The following is a 12,767-nucleotide window of genomic DNA, read 5'->3' as shown; positions in this document are numbered from 1 at the left end:
AAAAACACAAGCAGAACACAGGGGCACGGGTCACGTGGGACAACACAGGCACAAGGACAGACAGGAAACAGGGCCAGGACCTTACATAACCCCCCCTTAACGCGCAACTCCCAGGGCGCGAAAAACGAAACCCCAGGAGCAGGTCAGGAGAGGGCGGAAAACAAAGAACAAGACAAGACAGAACTAGGACGGAGACCGGACAGGGAAATGGACAGGAGACCGGACATGAAACGGGGGCAGGACCGGGAACGGACACTGGACGTGGGGCTGGGCAGGGAACGGAAACTGGACAGTAGACTGGACAGGAGACAGGGACGGACACTGGAACAGGGACTGGACAGGGGACACAAAGGGAGACGGAGACTGGACAGGTGACAGAGACTGGACATAAGGCTGTACTGGGGACTGGACACTGGACAGGACAGGAGACTGGGGCATGACACTGGACACAGACTGAAACTGGGACTGAACTGGGGATGTAAACGGAGACAAGACAGGGGACGGAGACTGGACGGGGAACTGGACAGGTGACGGAGACTGGACATGAGACGGAGACTGGATGGGGAACTGGACAGGAGACTGAGACTGGACAGGACCGGACATGGGAACAGGGACGAGAACATTGACGGGGACGGACACAAACACGGTGACTGGGACAGGAACAGTAAAACCACAGGGGACAGGAACAGGAACGAACACAGATACAGGGACCAGGACAGGGAGAGACAGGGGGACCAAAAACATAGGTGGGTGCCCAGGACTGGCAAAAGTCTGTGGGGACCGCCTGGGCACATAACTGGGGGCAAAGTCAGGAGGCCTTGGAGCAGGCCTGGAAATACGGGGCCTGGGCCCAAACATAGTTCTGGGAGCTGCAGGTGCTTTAGCTGGAGCTGGAGCAGCTGGGACTGCTGGTGCTTGAGCTGGAGCTGGAGCAGCTGGGACTGCTGGTGCTTGAGCTGGAGCTGGAGCAGCTGGGACTGCTGGTGCTTGAGCTGGAGCAGCTGGGACTGCTGGTGCTTGGGTGAACGGCGCGGCCGCCGCTGAAGTCTCGGAGAGCGGCGCTGCCGCCGCTGCAGTCTGTGAGTGCGGCGCGGCCGCCGCTGAAGTCTCGGAGAGCGGCGCGGCCGCCGCTGAAATCTCGGAGAGCGGTGCTGCCGCCGCTGCAGTCTGGGAGAGCGGCGCGGCCGCCGCTGAAGTCTCGGGGGGCGGCTGAGCCGCCGCTGCAGTCTGTGAGCGCGGCGTGGCTGCCGCTGAAGTCTCGGAGACAGGCGCGTGCAACACGGGGCGTGGCATGAAAAGGTCCGCTGCAGCAATGCTGGAGCCTAAAGCCGCGGGTGAAGCGAAAACCCGGACTGGAGTCCTACTCGCTCGTGCAGAGTCAGGTGTGAGAAGCGCGGGGAAAGTCTTTGACCGCGGCTGGCTCGCCGCGCAGGGGGTCTCGGAGCGCGGTTCTGCTGCTACCGCGGGAATCACGGGCTGCGGCTCGGCTGCCACCACGAAAGACACAGGGCGCGGATCGGCAGCTACCGCGAGAGGAAGTAGCGGCTGGCGGGCTGGTGCAGGAGGGCAGTCCTCAAACTCCTCTTCACTGGACGCAGGTGTGAGGAGATCGGAGTAGTCCCAGAGAAAGGACTCCTCACAGCCTGCATCCAAGTCACCCCCGTCCTCGTCGGGGCGAGGAGCCTCAGCCGCGAGCTTCTCGGAGCGCGGATGAGCCGCGGGGGTCTCGGAGCGCGGAGCCTCAGCCGCGAGATACACGGAGCGCGGATGAGCCACGGGAGTCACAGAGCGTGGCGTCCCATCCGCTGGCTTCACGGAGCGCGGCATCTCGGCCGCGAAAGTCACCGAGCGCGGGTAGAGTACAGCCCCTGGGGGAAACGGCAATGGAGTACGGGCTGGTGCGGGGTAGAGCTCCTCTTCCTCCTCGGAGCTGCTGGGAGCACAACCGAGGAAGTCCCACGGCTTCCGCTCCACGAGCCTCGGGTACTCGTAGGTTTCATCCAACCTGAGACGAGTCCCGAGGCTCCCCGCACACACCAGCAGCACCCCCCCAAGCAAATCCTCCCCGGAAAAGGGATCCTCTTTATGCTGGCGGGACCCCTTAGAACGTCTACCCCGAGGCCTGTGGCGTCCTTTAGCCCTCTGGGATTCCAACGCCGGGGTCCCGCATGGTGCATGGCGGATCGCCAACCTGGAGCCGGTCCACTTGTTTGCCATATTTGGGTCGATCCTTCTGTCAGGGTGCGGGGTGCAGGGAGGACGAGGAGGCGGACGCAAATGCAAACAAAAGGGATTTATTAACGAAAACAGGATACACAATACACAGGGATTTAACTGCAAACAGGACGGGGGAAACTCGGGAAAACATGGAACACTGACAGACGATAAACGTACAAGGATCGACAGAGGACAAGTGACAGAGGAAGTCTATTTAACTAAACAGGAAACACACTGGGAGTGGAAACACCTGGGGAAGGGGTGGAGCTACAAAAGAACACAGGTGAGTGGAAAAACACAGGCAGAACACAGGGGCACGGGTCATGTGGGACAACACAGGCACGAGGACAGACAGGAAACAGGGCCAGGACCTTACAATTAATAACAGCTCTTTGGGTGTAAAACTGGATCGTGAGATCACAATTTCGTTCCACCTCATGTACCACATGTGATGCAAATGACAATAAAATCTCCTTGAATCCTTGAATCCTTGAGGTTAAACTGCAACTGAACAGCAGTTTAGATGAAACATTTGGGGTATGTTTGATAGTTTATAGGGTATATTCTCAGCACAAACAAACCACTATGGAGTTTGTTTGGAACTGCATAAATTACTGCCACCACGTTGGTCCTATCCAGTTCCGCCCATACCTTGAACACATTGCAGAATCTTCCTGGTTTCAGATGCTACAAGACCTGGGTTGATGACGGGACCAATGCCAAAGATTTTTTACCTAAAATCAAGGACTTCTTCAGTCTGGCACTTATGGTTAAATGGAGTTTTAATGGAAGTCATACTCTTCCTTAAACCACATGCACAAGTCAGTGCCACAGTCATGTAGATCTAGATAGGATTTAGCAGAAGTGAGTGTTCATATATTTATGGAAATGATGTTGGTTGACTGTTGACTTCTAGTGTTTGCTAGCTACATTAACCTAATAGCTACATAGTGACAGTTGGACACCAAGCATGTCAACATCACTGATTGACCACATCTGGGGTACATGGAAGATTTTATACTTTTGATTTTTCACTGAACTTTTCTTTTGGGCTGTCAAGAGATTATTCGTTTATTCATGAGTACTTCAAATCCATACTTAAGGCCTTCTTCTCTTTCTCTTTCTGAAAGTTTTACTCCATAAATTAGACTTTCAATGAAATCTTCAGGCTTCATTTTATTACAGACATGCTGGGCTCAACAACAAGAAGGGCTTGAAGACTAGGGGGTCAGCTCTCAGCAGCAGATCAATTAAGAAGTTCTGGTGAAGGTTTTTTTTATCAATGTACCAGAAAATGTCTCTTGTTTCTTTCTTTACAGCACTGTAGATGTTATTTAAGGAATTAACTCATGCAGTTAATTGTCTGAGTTTGCCTCATTTGCCCTCAAATCTGTGGGATCGTTTCTCAGGGCAGTACTTCTAGTAAGGAGATCATGCTCCACAGGATTCAGCGCTGACGGTCGAGGAACATCAGCCAGCGGGGAAGAGAGCGAAAGAACGCGAAGAGAACGGCCGGCAGAAAAAACGAAAGCGAAATGTTCCGAATAGGTTATAGTTCTGCTTTAAAATATACAAAGAAGGATGCATATTTCATAGAGTTCAGAGTTGTGCTGAGCGTAAAGTACAGGAAGTTTCTTCGACTGGAACTCTCTCTCCAAACTCTTTTCAAGCTCAAGCTGTTCCAAACTGAAACTTCTCACTTTCAGTTGCTTTGTTGTATGGCGATGTATGGCGGAACCAACAACCAATAAAATGAATATGCAAGTGTCAAAGACCCTGCTTATAATTGGTTACATCATGTGACTGGTATCTGGATTGTATCGTGATAAGATTGTTAGAATATTCATTTCCACCTGGTAATCAAATTCATCTGTAATTAGTCAGAATATGTGTTTTTTGCTGTGTGGGATGAAATATGCAGAATAAGCGGCCTCAAATTTTGCAATTTTACATGCTGTCATACTTTTCTTTAAACTTTGGCTGCTTTTACCCCAGCCTTGTTTAGTTTGCACCATAAAAGCAGTTGTTGTTTGGGCAACCAAAATTTACAATCAAAATGGAACATGCACCTTACAAAAAGTTCCACTTTTACCTCATCAGTCAACAGAATATTGTTCCAAAAGTGTTGGAGATCATCAAAATGTTTTATAGCAAATGTGAGATGGGCCTTTTGTCAGCAGTGGTTTTCATCCTGGAACTCTCCCATGGAGATCTCTTTATTAATGTTGTCATGATATCATGAACACTGACTTTAACTGAGGAGAGTGAGACCAGCAGTTCTTTAGATGTTGGCCTGGGTTCTTAGGTGACCTCCTAGATGAGTTGTCCATGCCCTTTTGGAGTAATTTCAGTAGGCTAGCCACCCCTGGAAAGGTTCAGCACGATTCCATGTTTTCCCCTTTTGTGAAGAAAAGCTCTCACTGTGGTCCACTGCTGGAGTTTCAAAGCCTTAGCAATGACTTATGAACCATCTTTTCCAATCTTTTATCAGATAGATATCAATGATTTTGTTTTTCTCATCTGTTCTTAAATTGCATAATGTGTTGCCTTTTGGGATTTTTTTTTATTTCATGTACAGGTTCTATGTAAGTGATTTTTTGATTCGACAGGTCTGGTTGTATTAGACTTACAGGGGTAGTCAGAGAACGCTGTTGTGTCAGGTGATCAGCAGAGTCCGGAAAGTCAGGTGTTAGTGCATGCTGGGAGTTGGAGTCTTTAGTATGTGTATCAGAGTTCATAGCAGGCAGACTGAAAATGTCAGGACTGACAGCTTTTTACATTTACTCAGGTTATCTTTGTCAAATATTTAACTTTGTTTGATAATCTGAAAAATGCCCATGTGGACTTACAATGAGAAGGAACATGGTTTATGGATCCTAAATGTATGTGGTAAGGGAACGTCATTACAATAATTTGAACTGAATACATACTGAAAAGAAGTCAATCTCTTCCCTTCTGGCACAAAAGCAAGAGGTCAGGAGAAGGTCATATGATGTGAGGAGTCCTAAATTCTCAATGGCAGCTGACAAAATCGCCAGATTTCAGAAAGGGTCACGTTCTGGCTTTGTTTGGGCAGCCAGACAGTTTTCAGCTCTTCCACATTGGAAATATGTTCACGGCCCACTGCCCACTTCCCCCAGAGGCGAAGATTTCACACCCACCGCACCACATCCAGACTGTATTCTTTCCCAGCACAATAACGTCTCTCAATATAGCTGTGAAATTGAATAAGATGCAAATAGAGGAGCCTGAAAGCACGTTAAGGACGGTGACCCTCGTCCTCATAGGTCGTTCTCGTCCAGATAACGAGAGGCTCTTCTCGTTTTAAATAAATAACTGTTCGCCACACACATTTCTCTCACATTTGAAATAGCAATTTTCTGGTTGGCTAAGTGTGATTCTACACATCCTTTCTGGGTATAAATGAGGTGTAGGTGTGATAAATCCAAGATAGTTGAGGACAGAGGTTTTCGCTCCTGCGTTCCATCTTTACAGGGACTGTTTTTTGGATGTGGATGAAGACTAACTTGCTTTGGTTTCTGTCTGTGAGGTGTTTAGTGAGTCTGTCTCTCAGTCAGTATACTATTTAAGTATTCTAGTTTCCTCCTACTTCACAAAATATACATAACTAGACCTTTTTTAGGGGGGCTCAAGTACCCCTAAAATGAGTTCCAGCACCGCTAAAAGTTAAACTCTTTCTTCTAATTTGCTAATAGATATGTATAAAGTACTAGAGAGCCACACTTGAACTGTACTCTATCAAAAAAGTGACTTGACTAGAAGCTGAAGTGTTATTTAATCACCACACTTAATTGAACACACATAAACATTCAACATGTTTGTACTGCAAACATTGCAAGAGGTTAATTGTAAAATAAATTACAGAAAGCAGTGGAATGTTCTCAGAGTGACAGGCAGAACGAGAGCAGCAAGGTCTTCTCATAAAATCAGCTTGATTTTTTGATTCACTCAATGATGAGCAGCTTCAAAAGTAATAGGAATTAAGATAAACCATTTTAGATAGGGCTTAAAGGAGGTCGAAGGGAAATAATGGGATAGAGGAGTGAAGTAGGGGAAGAAGGAAATGAGGTTAGAAGTAGTTAGTTAGTTAGAGGTGTTAAGAGAGTAAGTGCTCTTTGAAGAGCTCTGTCTTCAGGAGTTTCTTAAAGATTGCGAGAGATTCTCCTGATCTGGTAGTGGAAGGTAGTTTGTTCCACCATTGGGGAACTCTGTATGAGAACAGTCTGGATTGCTTTGTGTGAATGTTTGGCAAAGCAAGGCGACGTTCATTGGAGGAGCGCAGCGGCCGGGAAGTAGCGTAAGCCTTCAGGAGTGAGTGCAGGTAGTAAGGAGCTGTTCTGTCATCACCTTGTAGGCGATTGTAAGAGTTTTGAATTTGATGCGAGCATCAACTGGTAGCCAGTGGAGCTCAATGAGCAGTGGGGTGATTGTAATTGGGGTAAGTGGGGTAATTGTAACAAGTAACAATGCAGCACATAAAAAATATATTAGAGTAAAAGTATTTTACTCATCTATGAATTTAATCATCTAACTCGTATATGTAGTGAAGTGAAAGTAGAAGTAGGATAAAAAAATAATACAAAAAGTAAATACAATACAGAAAAAATGAAAATACAGATACAGCATTGTAGTACTTAAGTACAGTAACGAAGTAGTTACACTTCGTTACTGTACATCTCTGGTCACTAATTACCTGCACTGTACCCATAGATCCTCTAACGCCTGCTAAACAGATAAATACAGGAAACTGACAAAACTCACCTCTGAAGACTTTGCATGATGTCTTCATGAAACAATCTGGAACATTCACAACCTTTTTTCTGCTCAGGAAGATTCAAATGAGTTCATCTACAAATCCCGTCTGTGTGCATTTAAAAATGAGCGCTAGAGCCGCTTAGGTTAGGTTAGTGTAATGAACTCCGCTATTCTCTCAAATGCAGCAAAAATAGTCCAGTAAAAGCTCAACAGATGGTTAGTTAGCATGTTGTACTCCATGTATTTTTTTATATTTACATATGAAACAAAAGTAATTGGGCTGCAGTGGTTCTGGAGGCTAAGCTGAACCAACCATTTGCATTTTCTTTACCTCAACAGCAGATTGGAAAAGAAGTAATAAGCTAATTTGCAGCTCTGTCGGTGCTGTCAGCTTATGCTGTATACCATTTACTACGGAGACTGGAGCTGGGAATGACATCTCAATTATGATAATTTGACACTATTTTAAAACGTTTCTGAAAAAAAAAAAAAAAAAACAGTTAGTTAAAGACTTTGTAGTTTACCACCACTGGTTCTACAGCTATTTTTAACCAGTGTTTTATTGCAAATTTAATCAAAATGTGTTCCATTTTTCGTGTCATTATGGGCATTGTCTCAGGTTAGCATTGTTAGCATTGATACCAACAGTCAAAGTCAAAGTGAATTTTATTATTATTTAGACTATACAGGTGCTGGTCAACGAATTAGAATAATTTGAAATAGTGCAATCATGAAATTCTTTGAATGCATTTTTTGTGAAGAAAGCAAATCAGGTGTTCACCGCACCTGTCCTACTCGTTAGACTAATCACAGAACTCGTTACCTGGAAAAAATTTGCTCAGCTGAGCTTTCCAAAAGGCCCATTTAGGCCATTTAACCGTGACACTGTTGTTTTATTGAATTAGAATAATGGAGAAACCGTTTCATTGAATTAGAATAAATGCTTGAATTTTTGTTTTCTGTGAAGAGTGTTCACTGTACAGTATAAAGTCAGGGTTGAGTAGAATTTCTAAGTTGTAAAATCAATCATGGGTAAGCAGCGCGACCTCTCAACCGGAATAGTGGCTCAAATTCAAGCCCTTCGCCAACAAGGCTTGACCCAAACTAAAATTGCTGAGCAGCTCGGCATCAGCCAGTCTTCCGTCTGCAAAGCTCTCAAGAAAAACTGCAGCAAGCGCACCAACTGTTCCGGCGTCCGAAAAACTTCTGCTCGCGACAACAAGCAGCTGAGAAAGATTGCAGTCAGCAACCGGTTCAAGTCCACTTCCGAGCTCACCGACTTGTGGAACAAGCAGACCGGCGCTGACGTCTCCAGATCAACCACTTACCGTCGTCTGCGCGAACTCGGCTTCAAATCTTGCGTTCCAGCAGTAAAACCGATGCTGAACAAGAAACAAATGGAGAAACGGCTGAAGTGGGCCAAAGAACACGGCGAGTCGACTGCTGAAGACTGGCAGAAAGTGGTCTTCAGTGACGAATCACGCTTCTGCATCTCCTTCGGTGACCAAGGTCCTCGTGTCTGGCGTCGTGGTGGCGAAACCTACAACCACGAGTGCGTAAAAAGATCCGTCAAGTTTCCCCAGAGCGTTATGGTCTGGGGATGCATGTCCACTCGAGGTGTAGGGAAACTCTGCTTCCTCAAGAAGACTGTCAATGCTGCCGTATATCAAGATGTTCTGGAAACGTTCCTGATTCCGACTGTTGAGGAACAGTTCGGCGAAGAAGACTTCATATTTCAACAGGATCTTGCACCGGCTCATGCGGCAAAGTCGACCAAAGATTGGTTCACTAAAAAACAGCTTGAAGTTTTGGCATGGCCGGCCAACTCGCCTGACCTCAATGTCATTGAAAACCTTTGGGCCATCGTCAAGCGGAAAATTCTCGACAGAAAGCCTACTACGCTGGACCAACTGAAGCAGAACATCGCCACTGCCTGGGAAGCTGTGAGTGCGGAAACTTGCGCCAAGCTGGTCAAATCGATGCCGCGGAGACTTCAGGCAGTCATACAAGCCAAGGGGGCAGCCACAAAATACTGAGAAAGTGATGATTGTAATTATAATAAAAATTATTCTAATTCAATGAAACGGTTTCTCCATTATTCTAATTCAATAAAACAACAGTGTCACAGTTAAATGGCCTAAATGGGCCTTTTGGAAAGCTCAGCTGAGCAAGTTTTTTTCCAGGTAACGAGTTCTGTGATTAGTCTAACGAGTAGGACAGGTGCGGTGAACACCTGATTTGCTTTCTGCACAAAAAATGCATTCAAAGAATTTCATGATTGCACTATTTCAAATTATTCTAATTCGTTGACCAGCACCTGTACAGCAAGGAGTTTAGTTTTTTAACTTAATTTAGTTTAGTTTAATTCGGTTCATTAAAGTTAAACACTTTTATACAGAGTGAAAATAATATATAATAACAGTAATGATACTGTAATGAACATACTTTTACACACACAAAAAGAAGAAGAAAAGAAAGTAGAAGAAAAAATAAATAATAATATTGACAATAATAATAATAATAATAATAATAATAATAATAATAATAATAATGAGAATTAGTAATCAAAATTCTCAGTTTCAAAACTGATGATGACTGAAAAGGTTTATAAATAATACAGAAGTATGTTAATCAACATATCAGAGCCTTCCATAATTAATAGTAGTTTATTTCTTATATTTGTAAGCGCTTGTCATCTTATCTTTAAACTTTCTTTTAAATTTGCAAAGTGTTCTACACATTCTTAAATCTTTGCACAACTAAGAAGCATTGAAGAGGCCCATGGTCACTCTGGAGGAGCTGCAGAAATCCACAGCTCAGTTGGGAGAATCTGTACACAGGAAACCTATAAGTTGTGAAAACCATTGTTGAAAGAAAGACATAGGAAGTGCCGTTTGCAGTTTGTGGCCATGAGCCATGTAGAAACACAGGCCTAAATACAAAGTGCTATGTTTGGTGAAAAGTAACACTGCTCATCCCCACTGTAACACATGGTGGTGGCAGCATCATACTGTGGGGATGTTTTTTTATCAGCAGGTACAGAGAAGCTTTTTGTGTACGCTCGAGTAGGCGAGTGACACTACGTTTTGCTTAACATTGTTGAGAAATTTGAGTCTAACTTTTAAGTCTAGAGTCTATCTTCTGAGTGAAAAAAATGCTTATTCATACTTTTGATGAAATGTCTGGAGACGTGAAAAGATTTTGATGCTGACACGAGTTTTAAAAAGGCCTTTTCAGAAGGTACAGGGGAGTGTTTTAAAGTTCTGAGCTTTGGTGTCTAAGGTGCCCATTCAAAGAACATGTTCTAGCAGAACTTTTCAATCGTCAAGAGGACTTTTTTTTTGTCGTGCTCTGTCTTTGGTTTTCGATAACAACCTGGCTTAAATGGTGCCCGAGTGAAAAATAGATCAGACACGGAATTATCAGAGAGGAGAAACGGAGAGGGAGAAAGAGAAAGATCAGAGAAAGACAGAAAGAGAGGGAGATCACAAAGAGACATGGAGACTGAAGAAAAAAGAGGGAACATGGGAGAAAGAGAGAGAGAGAAAGAGAGAGAGTGTTAGGTAATGGATGGCCAGCCTATTGACTTCAGTGTGAAAAGCCAGCTGAAGATTTTAATCAGCTGGGAGAAGCTGCTCATGAACAGGAATGATGCAGAGGGGCCGGGATGAAAAGAGCCATTGTACCTACATAGACTGCTCTCCACAAACACAGCCTCTATGATGAAACATATAGGTAATCACACACACACACACACACACATACACAAACCAACTATGAGAGCCTTTCATGTTGTCCCTGCCAAGGCTGCCTAAGGCCTATAGATACAGGAGGAAATTGCAGGGCTTGCATGTGTGAGGACCCACTGTGGTTGGGTTGTTCCCTCAACCTCAGAGATTATTGATTGGGAAACAGCACACACAGTAGGTCTATGGCTTCCTACACAGTGTGTGCAGCTAGCTTCACCTTCTGGTAGTCTTCTACTTAAAGAAATACTGCTATAAGTAAACATTATGCCTTTATTTTCCTGCAGTCTTCAGTCTTATGAAGTGGATTTAGTGCCAAATTGAAAAGCAAACAGTGGAAAAATGTAAAATGCACTCCACAAGATGGATTGGATTTTCCACAATATCATGCACAATACAAGCCAACATCTAATCTAATGCCAAACTGCCGACAAACAGCAGGTTTAAGTTCATTTTTACTTCCTTTTAAACTAAATGAAAAAAAGCATTCATCCTCACTTATCCCACTTAGTTTAAGTTTACTATCTTTCCACAGACTGTCAGTTTTTATATGAAAAGTACAAACTATATAGAGCTACCTGTGCTAATTTATTGTTAGCATCTGTTTGTTTACAATAAGACTGCCTGCAATTCTCTGTATAAAATGTATACCAAATTGCTCTGCTTAAGTTTATTAATGATTAGAATGGTACTACTGAGGCACTGCTTGCAAATACATTCCTGAATAGAGAAGCACTGCTGAAACAGCTAAATGTTTTGCTTGTTTTTACTTTGTTTTTGTCTGCTGGGATATTACAATGGCACGCATTTAAATAAAGATTTTAAAACTGTAGTTTTGTCGTTTTTGGGCTATAAAATGTATTGTAAGGTGCCAAACTTAATGAAAACCTTTTTCGAACAAAAAAATGTTCATTAGACCAGCGTTTCTCAACCTTTTTTCTATCACGACACCCTTCAAATATATGCGAGATGTCGCGGCACCCCAGTTTACCGGGGTGGGGGGGGGGGGGGGGGGGTGCTGGCGCAGTACTTCAGGTGAGAATGGGGGGGTGGGGGGATTTGGGGGTGGTGCTGGCGCAGTACTTCAGGTGAGAAGGGGGGGGGGGGTGCTGGCGCAGTACTTCAGGTGAGAACGAGGGGTGTTGCTGGCGGAATATGAAATAAAATAGCGCGTGCATCGCGTGGGGGACAAAAACTTTACAGTGTGTCCCAATTTAGGGGCTGCATCCTTCAGAGGCTGTATTCGAAGACAGATTGCGTCACAGCTGCGCAGTAATACACCGCCTCTGTGGGTCGCATCCTTCAGAGTATGCTGCCTGTGAATTGGGACACACCCCGACACGAGCTGACTCTGGAAAGGAAATATGCACGTGAGGCGCAATATTTTGACGGCACCCCCGATGAAGCCAGACGGCACCCCAGGGTGCCGCGGCACCCTGGTTGAGAAACACTGCATTAGACAGTCTAAGTAGAACGTTCAATTCCCGTTTCTCTCCTGTATTTTTTTTTTACTCCTTTTATTCTCAAACTACATCACCAACATGGCCTCCGGGGGCAGTTGTAGTGATGAAAGCATAAATCATTCTTTGTTTTAAACCGACCCTCAGGGGTAGAAGCCTGTTCGCTTCACTTTTGCTGCAGCTGGTCTTAATCAAGCAGATAATGAAAGTGCTGAAGACAAAGATTATGAGCTGCCACAGAGACCCCGGGTCAGAGGGCCGATACTACACCAATACGGGTGGAATGGCTGGGGAACTGGAACACTGCTGACACTAAAGCACCGAGTGGAATTAACTAATGGACTGAAGCAGAGATGAATCTTGACAGACCTTTACATCATTCAAGAGGGCACCAGGGACGAAGCTCAGAGCACAGCAGCCCAGCAAACACCAACAACCCTCGAGGCCTGGGGTTGATGTTCTTAACTACGACTGGGGATTGGGATCTTGGAAGGTTCTCTCTTATCTATTCAGGTTCATTTGGCTCGTTGGGTCTGCAGGTAATAGCAATAGCAGTGTCCGTATTAGA

This window comes from Astyanax mexicanus, chromosome 14, assembly GCF_023375975.1.
Source record: "Astyanax mexicanus isolate ESR-SI-001 chromosome 14, AstMex3_surface, whole genome shotgun sequence".
NCBI classification, from domain to species: domain Eukaryota; kingdom Metazoa; phylum Chordata; class Actinopteri; order Characiformes; family Acestrorhamphidae; genus Astyanax; species Astyanax mexicanus.
The sequence above is the reverse complement of the archived record's forward strand: the minus strand, read 5'-3'. Positions refer to the sequence as shown.